A 7,500-nucleotide genomic window follows, 5' to 3' on the forward strand; every position below is an offset into this window, starting at 1 on the left:
AGATAGATAGATAGATAGATAGATACATACATACATACATACATACATATAAAAAAATACATATAAAAAAATACATATTTGTACATTTATATACACAGACAATCAAATATTTATGCGTATATTAAAAAAAAATCTCTGACTACTACGTTGTAAAATATTTCAAACTTCTAAATCGATAAAACCACACCACATCCCCTTTCTATTATCAACCGAATGATAATACATTACGGGTGTGTTGTTAAATTATAGGGCCTGTTCCTCCGTCATCACCCGCCGCATAAAGCACTGACAAACCAAAAGCCACCTGATGCAGATTAAGGCGGGAATTGTTTCTATCTCAACCGATTCAATATTTTTTAGTCATGCATTGATATCTTGTACACGGGATTTAGTGTACGTACGTCTTCATAGATTTGTATGAGTGTAACTTTGTGTTCTTATCTAGGAATACTTTTCCATATTTGTATGAGTGTGTATAGTTATGTACATATACCTGTATATATGCATATGTGGATGTGAATGTACATATACTCCATATATATATATCTGTATGAGGATGTATATGTAGCTATTCGAGCATATGTTCAAATACTCTGAAAAAGCCACATACCCGACGAAACTTCGAAGTCACTGTCAATATAATAATAATCAGTGAATGTTCGTTGTTTTTATGCATATAGAAACACTTTTAACAACGTATATGTGTGCCCTTGTGTATGTGTGCCCTTGTGTATGTGTGTATGTGTATATTATATATGTATGTGTGTATATCGGTGTGTGTATGTATATTTCTATATGTGTGTGTGTATTAATCTGTATTAATTATATGTACGCCCCTTATAGATGCTGCTAGCTTGGTTTACAACCATATAAAGTCATGGCTTACCGTTTTGTGTATGTGTTTCTCGAAGTGATTGTGTGCGTGTGTGTGTGTGTGTGTGTGTGTGTGTGTGTGTGTGTGTGTGTGTGTGTTTGGAAATAAGTATTTGTGTGAGATGTGTTTCAATGACACCAGACGCCCACAAACAGTGGTAACCGTGGTGACATATCCAGCGCCCGGCTCCACACACACACACACACACAGATTATTATATAAATGCATACATACGTATATATGTGTATATGTGTGTATATATATATATATATATATATATATATATATATACACACATTCATATACACACACACACATAGGTAGATAGATAGATAAACAGACAGACAGACAGACAGACAGACAGATAGATAGATAGATAGATAGATAGATAGATAGATAGATAGATATTTACGTGCGCGCACATACACATGTCTTCAGGGAGAGAGAGATCTTCCTGTTCATCTATCACACATGAATACATGCATGCAGGCATACATACATACATACATACATACATACATACATACATACATACATACATACATACATACATACATACACATATGCATGCATACATACTAGTGTGCATAAGTATCTCTAGCTATATACAAGCGTGTATCTGTACATCTACATCACTCCCATAAGCCATTACGTTTATTAGGAAGGTTGGTGTATGTATGAACATACCGTACAATCAATCATATGGTCCTCGCTTCACCCTGCTGCGCGGTAACCTAAGAAAATATTTCTAACACAGATCTACCCAAGGTTTGTGTGAAATGTAGGGTCAACAGAAATAAGATCGTTCCATCAATTACAAAAAATAAAATAAAACAACTTCATCACAATTTCAAACTGATTCTACTTGAGAGTTATGCTAAGAGTACAAATGTTTGCTACAGAATACTCATGCACTTTCAATTAACTCAATGAGTAACTAGTTCCGTAGAACCAACAACGACAACAATGATCGTCGAAACTGGTGCAAGATCCATTGGTATCTTGAAAAAACGTGCAGTTTTCAGCACGTGTGTGTGTGTATGTGTGTATCTATCTATCTATCTATCTATCTATCTATCTATTTATCTATCTATATAATATATATATATATATATATAGATATATAGATATATATTATTATTATTATTATTATTATTATTATATTATATTATATTATATCATATTATATATATTATATATATGTGTGTGTGTGAGTGCGTGAGTGCGTGAGTGCGTGAGTGTGTGTGTGTATGTGCCTTACGCAGTGCACGTACACGCGCAGACATGTATGTTAGTTGGTAATATATAAACACACTGCATGAAAATGATGAATGTAAAAAAAATGTTATGATCTGGTTACATATATGTACCATATGTACGTACGTATGTATGCATGTATGTCTACACGCGTGTGTGTGTGTGTGTGTGTTGTAAAATACGTAGTTTCCAATCAATCATATGATTGGAGGGGTGATGATCGATATATCAATGAATGGGCTGGATAAATATAAAAGTCGCTGAGAAATTCATTGAGAAATGTGCTGGCATCCATGAACTGTAGTGTGACAGCTTTATTATAGTGTATGTTGCAGCGATAAGTGTAACAGATGCCGTTATACAACAACTGTTGTTTAAAGCGTCGGCTGCCATTGCACTAAAACAGACGACATTCTTCTTCCTCTCTCTCTATCGCCTTGTCTCTTTCCTTCTCTCTCTCTCTCTCTCTCTCTCTCTCTCTTCCCTTCTCTCTCTCTGTCTTTCTCTCTCTCTCTCTCTTTCCTTCTCTCTTTCTCTCTCTCTCTTCCCTTCTCTCTCTCTGTCTTTCTCTCTCTCTCTCTCTTCCCTTCTCTCTCTCTCTTCCCTTCTCTCTCTCTCTCTCTCTCTTCCCTTCTCTCTCTCTCTCTCTCTTCCCTTCTCTCTCTCTGTCTTTCTCTCTCTCTCTCTCTCTTTCCTTCTCTCTTTCTCTCGCTTTCTCACTGATTACCGCCTTCATTCATCTGATGCATGTTTAGTCATACATACATACTTGCATGTACACATAGATACTATCACACAAGTGTAGGTAAGAATATATATATATATATATATATATATATATATATATATATATATATATACATGTACACACTTACATATATGTGTATGTGCATGCATCGTATGTGTGTGTGTTCGAAATGGCAAATATGTAGAAAATACAAAATATAGATGTAGAACTGATATTACTCTGACACTGTTTGGGATATGAGATGTTTAAAACTTGGTATTTACAAGAAAAGTACATGAAACATATATGAAAAAAAAAATACCATATTATACACTGCACACGACATAACAAGCCAAAGAGGAGGGGTCTCTACCTGATCGCTTGAACTGTGACAAACTGTTGACAAACCTCATCCCCCACTGTCTTAAATATGGAAAGGACACATTGGATAATATATACTAAATACCCATAAAATAACAGGATGGTTGGAATGCCTTTGATCATCATTAACCTGAAGTTAAACAATAACATACGATAAAAGAACGAGGGAAAGCCATTCGTCTTGCTAGAAACTGCAACTCAATCTGCCTCTTATAACAGCCAAGTACCTGAAAATGAAAGAAATAAATAGACAACGCAGTCCTAGACAGAATGTCAGAGAAAAAAAAAAAGCGAATTGGTCATGGTTGAAACGTTTTTGACTATAAGTCTGTCCAAATTATGTAGACCTGGGGCTAACAACATATTACCCACTACATCACCACACTACATACTACCTCACACATTAAGCATCACACGTCGTTTGATCGACTTTCAAATTGTGATCATAACGTATTTATCTGACTTAATCCGTTTTCAATTCTAAGAGTAAAGCCCCTATTAAAAGCGCTGTCGTTCGAGACATTACAAATAGCTCATACCTAATTTAACATATCTTTTCTTAGCAATGTCGGGTTGCTTTTGACTTGCAATTGTTGAGTTGGTGAATAAGAATGTTTTTGGCTGCGTGAAGAAGTAACTCAACAACACCCACGAACATTTAACAGAATTTATTGTCGCACATAAAGACAGACAGCATTGGTCTTTACAACAACAATTTTCGTGGTGACGGAGGTTCTTGGTCATCTGTCTGAGCGGTCTGCGTGCGCTATCTGGTGTGGCAAGAATGGAGACACATGTCACTCGACTGCCTCAACAGTTTGCAATAGGTTTAGAGCCAAAGCGGCCTTTTATAGAGTACAAGAAAAAGATTGAATTATGCGATGGTTTGACGCTGATTAATAAACCAATCACGTGAAACAATTGTGGTTTGGTCGTGTGTCTAACCGGCAACCTAGCGGTTTAGTTTCGAATCACCGGTACACCAGCAAATCCAAAGAGCCAACTCGCCAATCAACTTATCATCATCACCGTCGCCGACATCGACATTGACATCGTCTTCTGTCAAACCATACACCACATTACAACATACCCAAACTTTACACAGAAGACAACGTATAAGGAATTGAGTACAACACCTTTACACACTAAAATGAATAGCTCAGTCGAAATGTCCATGTCGAGCTATTCATAACTATGTAAAAATATTATGGTATCATCGAATACTACAAAACTAACTGAATGCAGAAGGTGCCATCGCTAGAATTTGGATAACAAAAGCGACGTGTGTTACATGATGAGCTTAGAAAAATCTTGCATATTTTCACCGTTCTGCTTGCAAAATGTATTTGTAAACTGCATGTTAACTGGTCACTTTCTTACCCTGAAAACTCGTTTTTCGAGTTCGATCCTTAAACATTTATTAACATACCCAAATGTACCAACATTTATCGTTATAAATGTGAATTTATTATCAAGTTAGAGAAGCTTCAGATTTTGAAGCAGCTCTCCATAAATATATTCCTTCTCCCTAGTTGGTCACATCTGCAAGGTAACTGATCCCAGTGACTGTACATGTTTTTTTTTTTATCTCTGACACAACCATATCAGGCTTGTTTACATTTCTATGTACGTTTGTATGTATGTATGTATGTATGTATGCATATGGGACTGGATTAAGGTCAACTCTTGCCCTGAGCACAACGCAACAATGGTGATGCGATTGACCCTTACATTGTCGAAATGACAAAACATTAAGACATACGTACAGAATGTGATTAAATATCCAGCTGCACTTCACTCTCCACAAATTTTAAGATTTCATTCATCTAACAAAATATAAAAGTAAACAATATAAGCAAGTTGTTTCTTTATAATTGTGGCATCAAGTAAAAGAGAATTTTCAACGTTTTGTTTTGTTTTGTTTCTTATTATTCACTAAAGCCAAAACTTATTTATCATTTGCAAGTTTGGAAAAATTCCGTGGTGCTCTTTGGTGCTCTAAGTGAGTACCTGTTTAAAGGTTAATCTGAGTCAATACGCATATATTAGTTAGAAATATATATGTAGATAAAAGTATATATGCATGTATAAATGTATTCTTTTATTCTTTTACACGTTTCAATCATTTGACTGCGGCCATGCTGGAGCACCACCTTAAAGGGTTTTAGTCGAAGAAATCGACCCCAGAACTTATTCTTTGTAAATCTAGTACTTATTCTATTGGTCTCTTTTGCCGAACTGCTAGTTACGGGGACATAAACACACTAACATCGGTTGTCAAGTGATGGTGAGGCAGGACAAACACAGACACAAAGACACACACACATAAATTCACACACATATACTACGAACTTCTTTCAGTTTCTGTCTTCCAAATCCACTCACAAGGCTTTGGTCAACCCAAGGCTATAGTAGAAGACACTTGCCCAAGGTGCCACGCAGTAGGAATGAATCCAGAACCATGTGGTTGGGAAGCAAACTTTTTACCACACAACCACGCCTATGGATATTTCATTTAAGTTCTTAATCGCATGATACAAGCCGACCGCAGTCCCAGAGACCTCTGAATATGTAAGTATGAATTCATGTACGAATGTACGCGCAGTCATGAAAGTACATGTCGCATTAGTACGCAAGTGTAAGCATATGTATGTATGTGTGTACATATGTGCATATGTGATGTAGTGTATAAGTTTATTCAAGGAAGCTCTTTATAACGTTTTATAAATCTTCATTGTACCACAAATCGAATAAATTCCGAGGATCCAAGTCAGTTCGTTTTGTTCTTTCTTGAAAATTTCCACTGTTTTCAAGACTTTTATGTGCATTATTACAAGTCCAGGGTATTTACGATAACAGATACACGTGAAATTCTAAAGAGCTGTAAGTTCTACATGAGTTCACCATAAATGTTCTTCTTTCCTGTAAATTTAGATGAGGCATTCACATTTGTTTGACGACTGACTATTACAAAAGTACATGACTTTTGCTCCCTGACCCATTGAACACTACCGCGTCTTTTGTGTTCACACCGGACTGCTTTTTTTTTTTTTTTAGTATTCCATCAGTATTCGTAATTTTTAAAGGTATGAATACAATCCGGTTCTGGTGTGCTTTTGGTCGTCAGGGCAATTCTTCCCACGTATAGCATCTTGAATAGTTTTGGCAATAACGTCATGCTTCGTGGGAAGGTTGTACATTGTGAACATGTTGGTGCCGTTACTGGTTTGAGGCAATCGGCATTTTTTTTTTATCACAACGTGGTGGTTTGTCTCTTTTATTGATCATATATTTAACAGTCACTTGTTTTTGAATAACGAAAGTGAACATATCTATATATCAGAGAACCAGGAGACGATACTTGTCTTGTAAATGTTTGCCGCTCCATTGATATCATGAATGCTGTCGCTGATATTATGAATGTTGTCACTGATATCACGAATGTTGCCGCTGATATCATGAATGTTTCCCCCGCAAATTTCTGTTCAAGTTAATCCATTTACGCACATGGGTCATTCAGAGTACCTATTCTATAGACTACTTCACCTAATCTCATTATATTATTTTCACTGTTAAGTACACAAGTGCTGCACTCATTTCTCTTTCTGTGCATGTATTTATTTATGCTTACGGCAGGTCGCTAGTGAGCGGCACTAGTAACGTGCAACCAAGTACAGCTTGTTCCATGGCGGAGTAATCGGCGACTAAACTGGCAACCCCGCCAAAACTTGTTTGGTGAGAAGGGTTATTTTGTACACACTCTTCGAAAGGAAAAAACAAGATGTCCACCTACGGTTTGTGAATATGTAACAGCAGCTGCACAGGGACATGACAGCTCAGACTACTTTTAATGGTCAACTGTCACAAGGAGAATCCCAGTTGACAACGGGGTAAATCAATGCTGTCTTGCTTACACACGTTTCACCGTAGCACAATGTAGGAAGACAGCTTTTGATGCCAGCCAGATGAAATACAGTTTTTCACATGAAATCGTTCACATGTAGTGGCGTTAGAAAGGAGGTGGTCACCGAAACAATTGTAACTAGTAATAAAGATGTGCTAAATGTATTCTTTATCTTCTTACTATATGTTACACTTTCTAATGCCCACACATTGGTTTTTACTGGTGATGCACCTGGATTTTCTGCACTAGTGGACTTATAATTTTTTTTCAGATTCCAATTCGAGAGTGTAGATAGCCAGAAGTTCGGGCTGAGTAATGCGCTGGAAATACACCGACTTTCTACCCTATCAAGGCCAA

At 36.6% G+C, this 7,500-nt stretch overlaps 2 long non-coding RNA genes across 2 annotated transcripts in view; one reads left to right on the top strand and one right to left on the bottom strand.

Annotated features, from left to right (window-relative positions):
* Positions 1-7,500, top strand: part of LOC149131668 (uncharacterized) — an 80,505-nt gene that overhangs the window by 72,537 nt on the left and 468 nt on the right. The gene's annotated exons all lie outside the window — the stretch shown is intronic.
* The window catches only part of LOC149131669 (uncharacterized), an 85,059-nt gene that overhangs the window by 45,863 nt on the left and 31,696 nt on the right, over positions 1-7,500 (bottom strand). The gene's annotated exons all lie outside the window — the stretch shown is intronic.

The sequence above is a fragment of the Octopus bimaculoides genome, chromosome 20 (assembly GCF_046866305.1).
Source record: "Octopus bimaculoides isolate indiv1 chromosome 20, ASM4686630v1, whole genome shotgun sequence".
Classification (NCBI taxonomy): Eukaryota; Metazoa; Mollusca; class Cephalopoda; order Octopoda; family Octopodidae; genus Octopus; species Octopus bimaculoides.